We start from the raw sequence: 17,196 nt of genomic DNA, 5'->3' as shown, positions 1-17,196 counted from the left end.
GGCCCGGCAGAGGCAGCTCCGTGCAGCAGAGGCCTCGGCCGGCCGCCGGGGGCCAGGGAGAGGCCCCGCCTGCTCCAGCAAGCCGCCGACGCGCCCCGGAGGCCCAGAGGAAATATTACTGCGAGACAAAAACTGAATTATGAAATCCGCAAGCAATAATTAGTTTAAATTACTACTTCTACTTGAATAATTAAACACGCTTATTTTCACTCACTGATGTTTTATTCATTACCATACATCTTTCCTGAAAGTTGTTTTTAACGTGAATATTCTTTTATTTGCAAAGATCCCACAGAGATTTACTATGCTAATTTCAAACCTTTCTTCTAAAATAAAAACAACAATAACAAAAACACTCCAGATTATCATCCATTAGTGACTGCTGTGTGGGGTCCATTATCAACTTAAGTCACAGCGACTGACTGGAAACATTGTGGGTAGTGGTGAAGTTATTCACACACCAAAGCTTCCTTCCTTTAAAATTCACTACTGAACAGGCGATACTTAAATAAGCCCGAAATGAGTATGAAAATAAAAAGACCCAAGTGCAGAAAGACCATTTAGGCACAGACAGAACGAACCTTTGCCTTTTATCACACCCTCTATTAATGAAAATGTTTTTGCATTTCCACAAATAACAGTTGGATTTTACAAGTCTTATTTTCACACCCTGGAGCCAGGATACCCATAAGCACAGTAATAAAGGCTTAAGGTTTTTATTAAGCAAAGTTACCTTTGGGAATAAGTACTAACTTAAACATAATCCACGAACTAACTCTTCCCCGCTGGGCTATTAGCTGGTGTTGGCTGAATGGCAAGATTCCAAATCCGAGCTAATGCCAACAAGCCGAACCTAAGTCAAACCCTGAACAAACAGAAAGGAACAGGGCTGCTGCCGCCATAAACCGGCTCCACGAGGGTCCAGAAGCCAAGAGCTCTCCAAGGGGCCCAGAAAGCCTACTTCACATGCGGGCACGCAGTTGTGCCGAAGAACCGGGCTCACTGATCACTCTGACAAACGTCAGGGAGTGTCAGCTACTCTGGTAAAGCACAGGCTGCCCGACACACACACACACACACACACACACACACACACACACACACACACAAACACACACACACACACAGAGCCCTGTGGCTCCAGGACGGACCCCTCCCTGGGCTGGGACCCTCAAGTCCTCCCCGAACATTTGTTGAGTGAAACTCAGTATCTGAAGATTTTCTAAGGCCCCGATTCTATTTGCTCTGTTCCCCAACATCCCTGAAAAGCAATCAGTCATCCATCCCTAGAACTGAGCAAATGTGTAGACCCACCTCCCACCTGAAACTTTAGTTACTCGCGGAACCCACGGCACCAGCACCTTGCGCTGTGCAGTGCTCTCCCTCTGCTAATATAAGTAAAGTCAGCTGAATATTTTTCATAGTGGTTGCAACCGGTCCTCTGGAGCAACAGGAAAATGGATTACTCAAATTTTGAAGTTTCCAAATCAAAAATGACCATCTACTGGACAGAATTATGAGCTGGGGCACCAGTCTGGCCTTTGGAAAATGAAGGGACTCCAGAGGCCACAGGCTAGGGCTTAGCTGATTCTAGAACTCAACAGTATCTGCGTCACCATCGTTAGAAGCATCCAGAAAGCAGAGCAGAGCTTCTGCTGGGCTTGTTTCCGTGGCAACAGCTTCACTGGCCTGTCTCGGGGAAACGAAAGGAGGAAGGGCATGGAAGCTGCACAAGGTGGGGGGGGGGGTGAAGCGGGGGGGGCAAAGGGGCAACGCCGGGGGGGGGGGCGCAGTGGAAGGCCAGAGAAGGCAGGATAGAAAAGGTAAAGAAAGGAGGAGAGAGGGAGAGGCAGGGAGGAGTGCGACACAGGGACCAAAGGAAAGTAGGGACTTCTGTCTGAGGCTGTGCGTCTACCTGCACTCAAAGAATGTTCTCATTTCCTTCACTAAATGTCACATGTCACTCCCAGTCAGTGCCTTAACACACACTAAGGTCACTCTCTAAGCCCTCACTAAGGTCAACATGAGCCCACAGGTCTGGCTGGTTTCAATCTGGAAGGAAAACAGGAAGAAAACGAGCAGGCATGGAGATCTGTGATCACTAGAGCACCACTGGCCCGTGGGAAGGGAGCACAGTGAGCCTCACCGAGGTGAAAAGCCTCTGCGGGCCTTGCTCAGGATTCAGCGGGGCAGAGATTCAGTCGGCTCCCTGCCCCTGCCCCTCACCCCGACCCAAAACCATTAACAACAAAAGTAACAAGAGCCCTAAACGCAAAGTTAGACCCTGGGTTGGATCCTGAAAGAGAAAAGGGACATTAGTGGGGAAACTGGTGAAATCTGAAAAACTCTACAGTTGACAGTTACACTGACACTGATTTCTTAGTTTTGACAAACGTACCAGGGTTATGTAAGATGGAGGGGAAGGGGAGTGACAAATATACAGAAACTCTCTGAATTTTACAACCCTTCTGTACGCCTACAATTATTTCCCAAAGTTTTAAAAGGAAAATAACAAGGGCTGCCTAAAAGCAAGACTCCTGTTTTTCTAACAATGACTTATTTCTTTCTCATAGAAAACCAATGCCCTCGACAGGGCTTAACTGTCCTAAAGAAGTGCAATGCTACACTCAAAGCGTGTTAGCAGTGTCCCTTCCGAGTGAAGCGAAGCCACAAGGAGACGAGCCTCCACGCATCACGGAGCATCACGGAGCAAGGGCCCTGCGCACCTGTGCAAAAACAGACACGACCCCGTCACACTCCACACTCCCGACTTCCCGCCTCCCAAGTCTCCTCCAGTCTTGCTCCCTTGTTTTACGTGTCCAACCCAGCACCTCACCTAACCGCCTTGCAGTCAGCTGCTGGCAGCACATTCCTCCGCACCCTCCAGCCTTCACCTAGTCTGTTCCCTCTACCCAAAATGCTCTTCCATTTCCTTGCTACTGAACCATTTCTACCCATCCCCCGAGACTCCCTGTAACTCTCGCTGGCGCTGCCCCTCGCTGGGGCTGTCCTTTGCGCCCCGTGGCATTTCATCCTCCACTCCACCAGAGCAGGTATGATGCTACAGTGTATTTGTCTACCTGCTCCTTCTTCCCAGAGTCCCAGAGTCGTTCAAGGAAGGGTGAGACACCCTACTCATCTCTGTACCCCACCCCATCCCCAGCACCCAACTCTTGCATCAGATGCCGAATGAATGAAATACTATGGGGCAAGAATGCAGGCAGTTCTTTTCAGAGAGGAAATACTGATAACAACCTTGCATCTTGTGTTAAAAGGCCAAAAGGTTCTATCTGTAAGAAGTGAAGGAAGCCAGTCCTTTCAAGAGCAGATTTTGTTACAGAACGACAGGTCCATTTCCACAGACATAAGCGCTGTGCAAGTATCCTCTTCCGACCGGGAGGCTGAAAAGCTTTTCCAAGGTTTTGGTCTCCTTGACAACAGCAGTGCCAGAGACAAGTAGGGAAATAATTAAAAAGTATGTTCCCTTCGCCTCGAACTTCGCAAGTGTTTTTAAGCAATAATGAACAGTCCACGCTCAGTGTGGACAGCGTCAGTATGGACCGAGCCGAGGGCAATGCAGGGACATGCCATCCTGTCCCCCCATCCAGCGCCCCTCCTCCGAACGTGGAAGCCCAAGTGAAGGAGCCAAGCCCTCCACCCAGGACAACATTCACCGCAGGAACCACAGCCCATACAGGGCAGATTCACAACTGCACCTTCCAAGTGCCGGGTCCCACAGGTCAAACACTGCCGCGTGTAATCCTTACAAGGGCTCTTTGAACTCTTTGAGCTGGGTAAGTATTACTGTTGCCGTTTGGCAGGAGAAAAACTGAACTGCAGAAAAGCGGCCAGGCAGTGTGGTCCAGGGGCCCACAGCCCTGGCTGCACCTCACTGCCCCCCAGGCTGGCTTCTAAAGAAATGCACTCCCCCTACCCCGCCCCAGCCTCCCCTCTGGCCCTCAGAGCTCATCCCGGGATCTGAAGCCCTGAAGGAAGCTGCCTTCCTCTGAGCACCGTCCAGCTGGCCCATGTCCCCACACAGAGCCACTCGTGCCGGCTTCATTCCCTTCACCCCTGCCCCAGAGCTGCGAGAACGTGCAGGGCGAGATGGGAGGCGCCAGCCCCGAAACGTGGTCAGCTCTGATCTTGACTGATGTGTCTCCTTCTCTTTTCAGGGTGGCTTTCCATGGTCTGTTTTGTTTTAACAGCTTTACTGTATTCGCATCTTTTATTGTAAGCCTCCTCAAATCCTTTCTGGATTTATGATTTATAAATAAACAATAAATAAACACATGAGCTGCAAGGAGCGACCAAGCCCATTACCTGGGAGTATAAACGCACGCAGTTCAGCAGACTGGGAGTAATCACCACTTTGATTTAGCTCCCGGTTACAGTCCTCAAAGCCCCCCTCCAAAGCCTGCCACCCCCCCCCACCACCACCACCACCCAGGGATGCTTCCCGCAAGGGAAGGGCCACGGCACGCAGGCAAGACCAGCCCCGAGACTGCCCATAGCCTGAGGTTCACGGAGGCCCACAGGAGTATGGTAGACTGAGTAGGGGTTATTCATTCATGCACAAGTGTTTTTAAGCACCTACTATGTGTTCAGCTCTCCTCCAGGAACTCGAGATACAACAATCAGGAGAACAACGTCCCTGCATCGTGGAACTTATATGGGAGTTCTTCCCATTTTGTAGGTGAACTAATTAAGACTCCAAAAGATTAACGACCTTGCCCACATTCACATGACTACCTTCCGGAACTCCCAAGCAGGAAGCTGACACAGAACCGCCCCAGAACACAGAGGCAGAAAAGAGTGAGTTCAAACACCAGCTCTGTGTTCAGGAGCTACATGTCCCTCAATGTCCCTCTCTGGTACTCAGTTTTTCTCGTCTGTAAACCGGGCACGAGGAGGCCACTGCCACTGCTGCTGTCAGCTTACATGATGAAGGGCTCGCTACGTGCCTAGTACCCTCCAAAGAGTTCCCCACGATTTTCCTTGTTTAAACCTCAGACAAGTGAGGTGGATGCTATCATTATCCCCACTTACTGATGCAGAAACAAAGGTCCCAAGACTTCTGTAACTTACACAGAGCCACAGTCAGAAGGAAGGGGCCGGGGCTCAGGCCCACAGGGGGACTGTCCTGTGCCCCCGCTGTGAGTAAATGAGGCACAAAGCCCTGGCGTGGCCCCCGACTGTGCAGGCCTACAGCCCACAACAGGACCAGCCTGGCTCCCTTCAGTGGACACCAACACTGCCCAGACCTGCCGGCACGGGACCCTCCCTGCAGCATGGCCGTCATGCAGCACAGGGCTAGCCTCCCCACCCAGCTGGTTACTCAACTCCTCACCTTCCGAGACCCAGCTCAACCTTCCCCTTCCCCTTGTGCCCTGACCCCAACAGACCCACCCTACTCCCCACTGCGTGCCCAGACCCATCACAGATGGCCCCTGGAGGGCCTGTCACATTTTTACGCCCTGGTCTGTTTCCACGCCTGGCCCCCGTTAGCTTTCTTGCCAGCAAGGGTATGGCCGGTGCCCTCTGAGCCCAGAGCCTGTACACAGCCCAGCATTTCATCAATGACTGGACCAACGGACGACCAAATGAAGACAGAAGCAGAGACACCAAGTCTCCTGGCACAGACTCCAAGGGCCATCTCTCTCACAAACTCTGTGGCACCTGAACTCTGGGGCCCTCACCGCTCGCGCGCGCGCGCACACACACACACACACACACACACACACACACACAGCCTAACACAAGGCCCGAGGGATTCGCTGGCCACACAGCAGTCCAAGTCTACCGTCCCAGCCACCAGGAGCCAACATCACACTGCGGAGCCGCAAAACAGGAAGCCACATCTCGAAGAGCCCAAGTTCCTTGACGGGCCTGCTGACGTCCAGGGCGTGCACCAGATCACTTGTTCAACGAATCAAGGTTACCGGAGGCACACTGCATTGCAAGCCTCCCGTGCTTAAGAACTTGGCCTAGGAGGCAATTATAGAATAAACCCTGGCTTGAAGTTCTTGATAACACCTTCCATCTGTAAGGGCTTTTATAGTCTACACGGTGGCTTCACACGTCTAACCTCGTCTGATCCCTTCAGCCCTGTGAGGTAATTATTTCACAGATGAGAACGTGGAAAGCCCAGAGAGCTCAGGGAGGCGACGTGCCTACCTCATCCGAGTGCCCACGGCGCACCGAGCGTGGCACCGGGTCAGGCTCCAGCCCCCGGATTCCGGGCCGGGCTCGGGGCTCTGTCCGGGGCAGCAAACAGCCGCCAGGGCGCACATCATCCCAGGAGGGCCCTTAGAGTCCCTGACCCCTGCTTGCATCTACTTCCCGGCCCACGGGCAACGTGGGCTCCCACCTGCGCTGAACCCTTCCATCCTCACCCCTTCCCAAGGAATCCGCTCCCCAGGGGGACCAGTCCTGAGTTCTGGAAAGTTCTTCCTCACACAACGCCAACCTCTTCCCCCGCAGTTTCCACCATTAGTTCTGCTTTTGCGCTAGGAACGAACCAGAGTACAACCCATTCCTCTTCCTACCGCAGCCCCGCCGGCACCTGAGGACGGCCACCGTGCTCCCCCGCCTGTCCCTGTCACCAGGCTGACGGCATCGTGGCAAGACTCCAAGGAGCCAGGACATTTCAAACACACTTAAATGAGAGCAAAGAACATGGAAAGAGACCAGGACGAAAACAAACAACTTTTCTAACCAAAGGTTACAATGAAAATGTGTTTTAATTTGTGTTTCTGTACCTTTCAAAATAACACTTCAACTAGTTCAGAAAGAGACCACTTGTGTTTATAAAAGCTCTTCAGTTTTCCCCGCAGTCGTCGGGCTGTGTAAACACACTGTGAGCAGGGAGAGAAATTGCTCCTTGTGATACTGTTAATGCTGGCTTGTATGCGAATTAGAATTCTAAACTCAGCAGGTTAAAAATGTTCCGAAAGCAATTTTGGTGTTAGTCTAAATAATTATAGATCACATTCACTTAGAGAAGGGCCTTTGCCCCTTCGGGGCTCCAAGGGAAAATTCTAGGCATGATAGTTAAGCAGAAGAGTCGGTTATTACGCAGGCTTTGCAGTGACAGTGCAAATTGGCATAATCCTTTTGGAAAGCAATCTGACGGGAGACGTATCTGGACCCATGAAAACGTACGAGCCTTTGACCCAGCAGTCCTACTTCTGGGAATGAATCCGAAAGAAATAATCCAACAGAAAAGGATTTCATGCATGAAGATAACCACTTCACCATTATCTATAATAGCAAAAATTAGAAACCACCTAAGTGTCCAAGGACGGCTAAGTAAATTACAGTTAATCAACTCGATAGAGCATCATGGAACCAGCACAAATTGACGGCCCTGCAAAGACACAGAGGCGGCTGGTGGCGCTGCGGCGGGAGAGGCTGGGAGAGAATGTGACGTGGGAGAAGCAGGCTGCGAAAGTGTGTGCGCGCTCTGTGAAAAACACAAGGCCATACGGACCAGAAATTGGTGGGAGCGTGTTAAAAGGATGATCACAATTGAGGTGTATGTTGGAATTGGGAGACTCGCTGCCGTCGTTTTGGAATGCTATCAAATCACCTTCACGGAGGGGAGAAGGGAGGGCAGAGGGAAGGGGGGGGGCCCGCGGCCAGGCAAGGGAGGCTAGGGGGCTCCTGGATCATGTCTTGGTCACACCGTTTGTAAATCTAACCAAGCAGGAGGAGGCAGTGACGCACATCCCCCAGAGCCGCGGCGTGACACTGTTATTAGCAATACGTACAGCCACCTAAAATGAAATTACAGACGCAGATAAAACCGTGCTATTCAAGGCGTCTGCTTGGACCGTTTTACACTCTCTAAAGTTAGCGGGGACTCCAAAAAGCTGCTGTTTATGAGGGTTATTTTCCATCTGTATTTAGCATATTTGAAATCAAAACTGAGAACACTTAAAAATATTAACTTATGTAAACGTGACGCTAGGAAGCCCATTACATGTCAACATAAATAACATGTTTTATGAAAGATAATTATATTTTCCAAGACAAAAAACAAAATTCAGTGAGAAGGCACTCTTGACGTTTCTGCAATCTCCTTAATGGCTGGCTTAATACAAGACAGCTGGGCTCGCAGAGCCGCTTCCGTATTTAATCTATTGTAACAGCACACGTCCCGTAGCCTCTGGAAAACTCCATGTACGCTCATGAGAGGGCGAGAGTGGAAACGGCAAACAACTTCTAGGTGCTATTACGAAAACAATTTTCACCCCCCTGGACCCCATGAAAGGACCCCGAAGACCCCCGAGGGGCTCACAGACCACACTGGAAACCACCGCAATGAGTCATGGCATTAAAACCCGGCTGCAGCAGTACGTGGGGGGAAAGAAGGGTTTAAAATTACACGGATAGTTGGAACTCAACCACGTTGCCTTTTATTTTCAAAGACTGGATGGAAATACACCAAAAGTCTACAGTCGTTGCCTCTGGGTGCGGAGATAATGGACAATTTTTTCCTTTATACCTTCCTGTTTTTTCCATAGCATACATGTATTTCTTTCATGGTCAAAAACAACATTTCATTTTTGAGGAAAGGTTGGGGCGGCCGTGGTGCACCCGTGCCCTGCGGAATAAGCTGGATGGGAAGAAGGTCGTTTTAAATCATTAGTAGCCAGCATCAGTGTGGGGGAGCGTCACAAAGCAGGGCTGCTTCTTAATATACCAATTGATCCCTGGCACTGAGCACACATTCATCACGGCGGGCACCGCCTGCCCCGGACCCACAGAAAGCCTGGAAGAGATGACGAGAATTGAAACTGGCTCAAGCTAATCACTGCTAGACGAAGGTCAAATATAGGTGACTATTTATCAGATCTCGAGATGATGGCGGAAGACATGCCACGCTCTAAAACCACAGGACAATTACAAAGGGAAAGGTCCGTGGACTTGACCACAAAAAAAAAGTCAGGTTTTCTCTGTAAATAATGATAATAATAATAATGAAACACCAAAACTCAACATCAAACAACACACCGTAGGGGGTATGGATATGATGACAGGTCAATACTGTTCTAGGTAAACTGACAGATAAGAGAAATACTACGACTGCAGGAGATTGATGGACAAGACCCAGGGCCACAGACACTTATTTAGCATTAACTAGGTGCCGGCTCGCTTCTGAAGGAGCTGCAACGTAAATGGATTCATTTGGTTCTCACACAAGACACCGCCCGATTAGTGAACGTTTAAAAAAGTTAATAATTCCACCGCTGTCAAGGGGAAGAAGACACGGTCACATTTACACATAAATGATGGCGTGTGTCACGAACGGAAGGCCATGTAGCCACTAAAAAGAACAAAGTAGATCCGTGCACTCGGAGGAAAAGGTGTGCGTGAGACAGGAGTGGAAAAGGCAGCCCGAAGCCACCACAGACAGCAGGACGTCTGCACAGCACGCACAGAGACCCCAGCCCTCTTCCCGCTCAGGTGCTGGAACGGGGGTAGCCGGGGGCGTGAAGAGTCACGTCTGGGATACTGACCAGGCTACTCAAAACACCTAGAGGGGTTCCCACGTGGGGGTCCTGTCCCAAGCACCGGCCGGCTCATCACCCTGCGGCAACCTCCCTGTGGACAGGCCCCATCCACGTGAGTGTGCGTGTGCGTGTGCGTGCACACACACACACGCACACAAACCGAGCCTCTGATCAGACCGGTGTTTCCGGGCCTCCTTCCTGAACAAGAATGAGGGGCAGAATGTCCCGCACATGAAACACAGACACCAAAACAAAAGAGAAAAGGAGGTGACAAGGGGCAGAAACATTTTCGAAAACACAGCAAAACTTTCAAAGAACTCCAAGAGCTAAGAAAAGACCTTGTAAATATGCAATAAAAAAAAAAAAATGACAGCTTCTTTAAAAAAAGGAACATTCAGAAAACGAGAAACAGCTCTTGGAATGTAAAAATATGATAGATCAGAATAGAACACTTTCCTGAATATAAGTTATACTTCAGTAAAAAAACAGTTTAAGTATATGACAGCAGAAATACAAAAAGGAAAAAAAAAAGGATTGAAAGAGAAGGTGGAGGAAATCTCCCAGAAAAACAAAACAGAAAAAGGCAGAGAGATCAAAAACTAGAAAGAAAAGAAAGCTAGTAGAAGCGCTATACATCCAGGGACACCCAGACCACCCAAATAATCAGAGTCCCCAGGTTGAAGCCCTTGACAGGCAGCCCAGGGGTACGGCCGTCTCTCTGTGGCCCAAGTTCCATGGGGGGGGGGTGTCCCTGATGCCTCTGATGCCTCACCCCGAGTGAGGGAAGACGGGCCTGAAAGTAGCACCAGGAGCCCCGGCCAGGGCCACTTTGTTGCCAGGTGCCTACGGCCATCTGGTCCTCCTGCTTTTCAGCCTGGGTCACAGCACGTGGGGAGGGACTTGAGGCGTGTTCTCTCTGATCTTGTCCCGTCGAGAAACCTGAGGAAGCCTGCTGGAGGGAGGCTGTGTGAAGGCAGGCTTCCGGGGTCCTGGGCTGACACCACTGGCCTCCCTCACATGTACTTCTGACCATACCCCGGTGCCCTCGCCCCTGCACCCCACCCCACTGCCCCCATTCGGGGGTCTCCGTCTGGAAGAGATGCCTGAGCAGAGACAGCAGAAGCTGAGAGGAAAGGCTGGGAGGCTGGACTGACTTACCCACCCCTCCTTTTAAGGGGTAAAAATACTAGCAGTTTGCAGGGGGGGAATAACCGTCACGTAATTTTTAAATGCTGCTTACAAAAACAAAGTACCTACAGTATAATTAAAACCAGCCGATGCTCATGGGAAAAAAAATGCTGAAAGGAAAAGCTGCTTACAAAACATTCACAGTTGTTATGCTTGAGTGGAGGACCTACAACTACATTTTTCATTTCTACTTTTTTTGGACTTTTTCCCAAAACTTGACTACTTTTACGATAAAACTAAGTTCAATCTAAAATAACTTTTTTTTTTTTTTTTTTTAATCAAGAGGACAAAGCCATCACTGGGCACTAGATGGGTGCCTTTAAGAGTCTTCTGTGTCCAGGTTTTAAAAGCAGCAAGAAATAATTTACTAGACTGTCTCAATTCCTAACCGGGCCAATTTTGCAATCTGCATTTTTCAATTACGTTAAAAGCATTTTCCCAAATTGCTCTATTCTTCCCTTAATGACACCGGATGAGACTGGATGAGGCTGGTTCCCTGAGGACAGAGTCTGCACCTTCACACGGCACTGTTTTCTCCCTGTCAGCATCTGGCAGGCACACGGCCCTGCCCCGGGTACAGTGAACTGTTAAAGTTCAACGGAATGAAGTTTTCAAAGAGCAGACGACACAGTTTGGGTTCTGCCACAGTCTCCTTTGCTTATTCCTCCTGCAACCCAGGGTTTTTTCTGCAAGGAGAAAGCTTGTCTCATGTGTTGGCCTCGGAAACGTTGCAGCTTTCATATGGGGGAGAGGAGTGTCAAAAAAAAAAAAAAAAAACACAACAACCTTCACTTCCCACGAAGAGAAGGTTCCAGCTCAGGATCTCACAGCAATTCCCAGAGGCTCGGCAGCCCCGCTGTCGGCCAGCCTGAGGCCCTCACTCCCACCCCTGGGACGACGGAGATGATCATGAACTTTCCCCGGACCGAAAATACACAAAAGGTGGGAAGGGAGAGGAGCAAACGGTGTCCAGAGAGAGAAGCATCGGAACACTTCCTACACGAGGCTCCAAGTCCACATGACCACCTGACCTCACCGTGCGCCCCGGGACCAGTGTGTTCCCCTCTCTGGGCCCCTGTCAAACGAAGACGGACCCAGATGAGCTCTGCACACAGACACACGCGCACGCACACGCACCGCCCATTCTCTCCTCGCCTTCGCCTAATTACCCTCAGTGCACTGTTAATCATTCACTCCCCAAATACCAAACGCCCACCACCACAGCCCAACCCTCCTCCCCAGCTGTGCGGCTCTCATTTCCAATAGGTTTGCCTCGTGCTTGGAATAAATTGCCAATCATCTGCATAATGCCCCACGACTCCTCACTCTGCACATCAAATCATTTCTCCACCTCATTTTGTAAAATCCATCAAGAATAATTCTTTCAAAACTGAAATAAACCTTCACTCTGGCACTCGAATCCATAAATTCCTTGTCTTTGAGTCTGAGATGTATTACTTTCTACAAAGCACATCTAAGATACCCTAATATAATCAGATCCGCTAACAATGAGAAATCAACGGGATCCTGTAATACATAAAAATGCAAATCCAAACCACTGTGGAAATCATCTCTTCTCCTTATGTCCCTTAACAGAACCACAAGACTTTCAAGCTGGGACAGAGCCTGGGCACCACGTGGACAAGGGGCTGTGCCTTCCCACCCTCTCTTCTCAGAGGCAAAAGACTCAGAGTGCTTTTGCTCTGACAGCTTCCCACGTTGTTTCTGCACTTTGCCAGCTGTGTGACCACGGACAAATCCCTTCACCTCTCCGGGCCTCAGCTCCCTTGTCTGGAAAGTGGGAGTAAGACCAGCCCTTGCTTCATAGGTCTGTGCGAAGAGGAGCTGGAGAGTCGGGAACCATTCCTAGCAGATGACGAGAACTCAGGGATGGTGAGCTCCCTCCGGCCCCTCAATGGCACTCACTGCCAGAGGCCACAGAGCTGGCGCGCAGCACAGTGAGACCCCAACCTGAGCCTTCAGCCTCCAGAACAAAATCCTTTCCTTCACACGCATATGGGAAGGGGGCCTGAGACCCATCTGAGCCTGGTGCCGACCTCGGTGGGTGCCTCCTCCTTGCCCCCAGACTCACCCCTGGGCCTCTTCAGGTGTGAAACCACTCCTCCCAGTGCTGCTGGACGCCCAGACACAACACGCTCCGAGAGCGGGCAGACCGCTGCCCGATTCACTTTCTTCGATCACATTTTAAACGTGATCAGTTCAGAGACACGGAGCCAGCCCTCCGGTATATGCTTTCCAAATGTGCAGTTCAAGAAAAGGGAGTAGGTACAGGGCGCCTGGGTGGTTTAGTCGGTTAAACATCTGACTTCGGCTCAGGTCATGATGTCACGGTTCGCGGGTTCAAGCCCCACGTCGGCCTCTGTGCTGACAGCTGGGAGCCTGGAGCCTGCTTCAGATTCTGCGTCTCCCTCTACTCTCTGCCCCTCCCCTGCTCATGCTCTGTGTCTCTCTGACTCAAAAATAAATAAAACATTTAAAAAAAAAATTTTTTTAAAGAAAAGGGAGGAGGTAAACAGCTTGGTACAAACAAACCCAAAAACTTTTTGAGTTTTAAAAGTACCTGTCTCGGGGCGCCTGGGTGGCGCAGTCGGTTAAGCGTCCGACTTCAGCCAGGTCACGATCTCGCGGTCCGGGAGTTCGAGCCCCGTGTCGGGCTCTGGGCTGATGGCTCAGAGCCTGGAGTCTGTTTCCGATTCTGTGTCTCCCTCTCTCTCTGCCCCTCCCCCGTTCATGCTCTGTCTCTCTCTGTCCCAAAAATAAATAAACGTTGAAAAAAAATTTTTTTTTAAAAAAAAGTATCTGTCTCAGGAGTACTGACATTGAAACGCTTGGAAAAACATGTATCTATAGACAGACCATTAAAAGATTCACAAACGCAAGAGTTACATTAAGTTGGAGAATTCTGAGTGACTCATCTTTTTTCTTTTTTCTTTTTCTTTTTTCCCTAATTGATCAATAAAGGACCAGGGGAGTCAGGAAACTGTTTCTTCAGTCCCTCCCATATGCTAGGCACCGAGCTGTATCTCCTCATCTCTTCTACATAGCAACAACCCTAACCAGCAGCCATTCTACCCATTTACCAGTGAGAAAATGGGGGAATCAGAGAGGCAAGGTGATTTTTCCCAAAGTCACCCAGCTACCAAGCACCAGATAGGGAACAGGAACCCAGGAGTCTCTTGTAACAATAGTGCCCAAGGTGTGCCCATCTATTCAGGCTCCGCTCACCACACGAAAGCCCTTATTAATTAGCGCAAGCCTGGGTATAAATCAAAGCCCATCTTAACTACATTAAGGCAGCAGAAAAGACGACACCTGTGTATAGCCATGTTCACGGCAGTATTGACCATTTCAAAAACTAAAGCAAGTCATGATGGAAAACAACACAGATATGACAAAGCAAAGTCTGGGATCGGAGACGGTCCTGAAAATACGTTTGGGGAAAGTTTTGAATAAGGCAGGACAATGCCCCTTACAAACAGCACAAAGGATGGTGGTGGGCGGGGGCAGAATCAAACCGGCACATAGTGTGCAGTGAGCCCAGCTCTGTAAACCCACGGGAACGTGGGGGTCCAGACCAGGAGAGGCCCCCAGTGCCAATGAGGCGCCAGCTCGGGGTTAGGATCAGCCACGGTTGCTGTGTTTGCCTTCGCTCCTCATGTTCTCTGCACCTTCAAAGTTTTTCACAATAAGCTTTCATTACGTTTGTGATCCGAAATGGAAAGGTTTAACTATCATAGGGAAGCCTGTTATCGAAAGAATTCCTAAAGCAAACCATTTTGTAAAACAAACGAACACCTAATTCATACATTTTACTTAAAATCCTTCTGTGCTTCAGAACTCCAGGATTTTGATGCGTGGACGGTGGTCCCTGGAAGCAGGAAACATGTCATGGGCCTTTGAGAATTCATCCGGTGCCTAGCAGAGGGCTCCGCGTACGGGGCCGACAGTGGGGGCTGCCTGTGTTCAGCTGCAGCAGGCCATGTCTGTACTTCTTCCAAGGGCTTCAAAGTCTCAATTCTACCTTTACGTGCGGTGGGTATTCAAACGTGTCGAGCCAAATGAGGACACAGGGAAATGAAAAGAGTATATAAAAGGGTATCCGTGCTGGGATTACAACTGTGAGAAACAGATGCATGCTACATACAAGGGCAGGAAGGGATCATCAGGAAAGAAAACAGAGCATCCGTGCGGAGTTATGAGTCATTGTTTTATTTTACTTAATTTCTCCAGCTGTAAATTTTTCAAAACCAATATAAGCATATTTTACAGCTCACAGAACATTTAGAACATATTAAAATAAGGATCTTTCCACTGTAATGTACCCAATTGAAATTTATGAATTCCAAAGCTACATTTTAAGGAGACGAAGGAACTGTAGCACTCCACGCTCTTTAGATTAATCAGATGGATTGTGTTGTTTTTCTCTTGATCAGAAAAGAAGTCATATTTCAGTAAATGTTACCTTGAATCAAGGATTCTTTCACATTCTAGAAGCTTGAGTGAGCTTATATTAAGTCTTACTGTGCCCCCTAGTGGCGAATAAAATCTATGCACTTCAGAGAAAATCCTTCCCCAAAGGCTGGAAATAAAATCCAAGAAAAATGTTTTCAGTCTTCACTGATCACTTAACATGTACAAAACTCTGTGCCAGGTGCTAAAGATAATATATAAATGGGTCTGGCACGGTTCCCACGTTCAAGAAGCTTAAAATCTACGAGGTGTAGCAGATCTGGTTCATGGCTACACAGGCAGAAAGAGACGCCACGACGCGGTAAGGAAGGGACAAGACTCCCGGGGGGGAGCAAACTCGGCAGCACGCGGCAAGTGCCTACTATGATGTGCCAGGCGCCGCCCCACAGAGCTCACGTCCGGAGTTCATCTTTTCTTCACAAAAAGCCAGCGAGGCACACAGAATTATCTTGTCTCCACTTTGCATTACGTCGGCTGAGGTTCGGAAAAGTAACTTGCCCAAGATCACGGAGCCAGTCAGCGGCAGCAGGATTCAAACCGAAGTGCTGTGACCCCGGCCCCCAAGCTCTTCCCTCCTTCCTGATGCAGGGGGGCTCTGGCAGACATGAACCGAAAGACGAAAGGCACCCTAGGAAGGGAGCACAGAGCTGGGGCGTACCCCGTCACAGCACCTCTTCTAACCCTTTCCCCACCGCACCTCCCGTCCGCTCTCCACCCGGGACCGGGCCGTAAGAAGCCAGGACTCCCCCCTGCGCCCACAGCCCCGTTCCCACTCGACACTCGGCATCCACACCCCCTCCACCCCGTGGGCCCCCAAGGTCGACCGCGCCACGCAGCCCCGACACTAGGGGTGGGGAGAACACCATCCTGCCTGGGGCTGCACACCAGCTGCACGCGACAGACGACTCCCTTCTCGGGTTCCAGCCCTGCCTGCACCTGGTCCCCAGTCGGTTTTCCCGTGCCGGCTCCTCCAGCCCCTGCCACACATTCGTCACGCTAACAAGTTGCTCAAAATCAGTTTGCCAAATAACTCTGTCACTGGACGCTGTCAAATGTCTTAAAGCAGAGAGGATCCTGGCCTGCCCATTTGCATGTACGGCTTTTAAAAGCCCTGCTTTTTCAAGACCCACACGAAGAAGAGGGGAAGAAGAGGCACCGACTCCAGCAGCCATGACGGCAACCGCACTGGCCCCGCCAAGGGCAGTTCCGCAGCAAACGGCCCGGACCCAGGTCTCCGTGAATCACCCCAAGCAAGGCTTTTCTACCGCAGTCCCTGGGCCCGGGCGCCTGAGCAGCTTCCCAAGCTGGGCCAACTGCGCCCCCTTCTGGTCACGAGGTGTCACAGCTGGTTGGCTGACACGGCGTCCCCCACAGGGGGCGGGGCGGGGAACGGGACAGAACATCCCCAGTGCACAGAACCTGGCACACTCATCTAGTCCACAAACACTCACTACACGACAGAACAAACAAAACAGCCCAAATCAATGGTTTCACTCAGACGCGTTCCATTTAAAAACTAGAGTGGGGATGCCTCTGCTTAGAAAACCTCAACTTGGGCAAAAGCGATCCAAGCGGGGCCCACGGGGCCCCTCGCGGATGCCACATACAGACCGGTCCCCACAGGACTCCAAGCCCACCCCTCCCATCAGCAGATACGACCCCTCGGGTGGGCGGGCAGGTGGCAGGTATCCTCCGGACCTGCTGCCCTAAATCCCTCCACCCGTCTCTGCCCACAGCAACCTCCTAATGAGCCGCCTCCTCCTCCAGCCCGTGCTGCCAAACATCTGCCAGACCGCCCCCTCCCCCCAAGGTCCTAGAAGGGGGCTGCCCGTGCCCCTCAGGTGGCCCACCCGTAGCCACACTCCCTCCACAAACTGCACCATGCGCCTGGCATTAGACAGGGGGCTGCAGACACACGTGCCTGGGCACGTGTCCCATCTCAGAAGTGTAGGTCTCATAGACTCGTGTGATCGGGGGGGGGGGGGGGGGGACCGGAAGG

The 17,196-nt window shown here is 50.6% G+C and overlaps 1 protein-coding gene and 1 long non-coding RNA gene across 12 annotated transcripts in view; one reads left to right on the top strand and one right to left on the bottom strand.

The window, feature by feature from the left end:
- Window positions 1–17,196, bottom strand: part of WDR25 (WD repeat domain 25) — a 140,712-nt gene that overhangs the window by 116,988 nt on the left and 6,528 nt on the right. The window lies entirely within an intron of this gene.
- LOC121032285 (uncharacterized) lies at window positions 1,411–2,739 on the top strand. The gene is made up of 2 exons (XR_005791180.1): window positions 1,411–1,735; window positions 2,574–2,739. It is a non-coding gene; the product is annotated as an uncharacterized LOC121032285 (long non-coding RNA).

The sequence above is a fragment of the Herpailurus yagouaroundi genome, unplaced genomic scaffold (genome assembly GCF_014898765.1).
Source record: "Herpailurus yagouaroundi ecotype Mexico unplaced genomic scaffold, PumYag 141, whole genome shotgun sequence".
NCBI classification, from domain to species: domain Eukaryota; kingdom Metazoa; phylum Chordata; class Mammalia; order Carnivora; family Felidae; genus Herpailurus; species Herpailurus yagouaroundi.
Note: the sequence above shows the minus strand (reverse complement) of the source record. Positions and strands in the feature narration are given on the sequence as shown.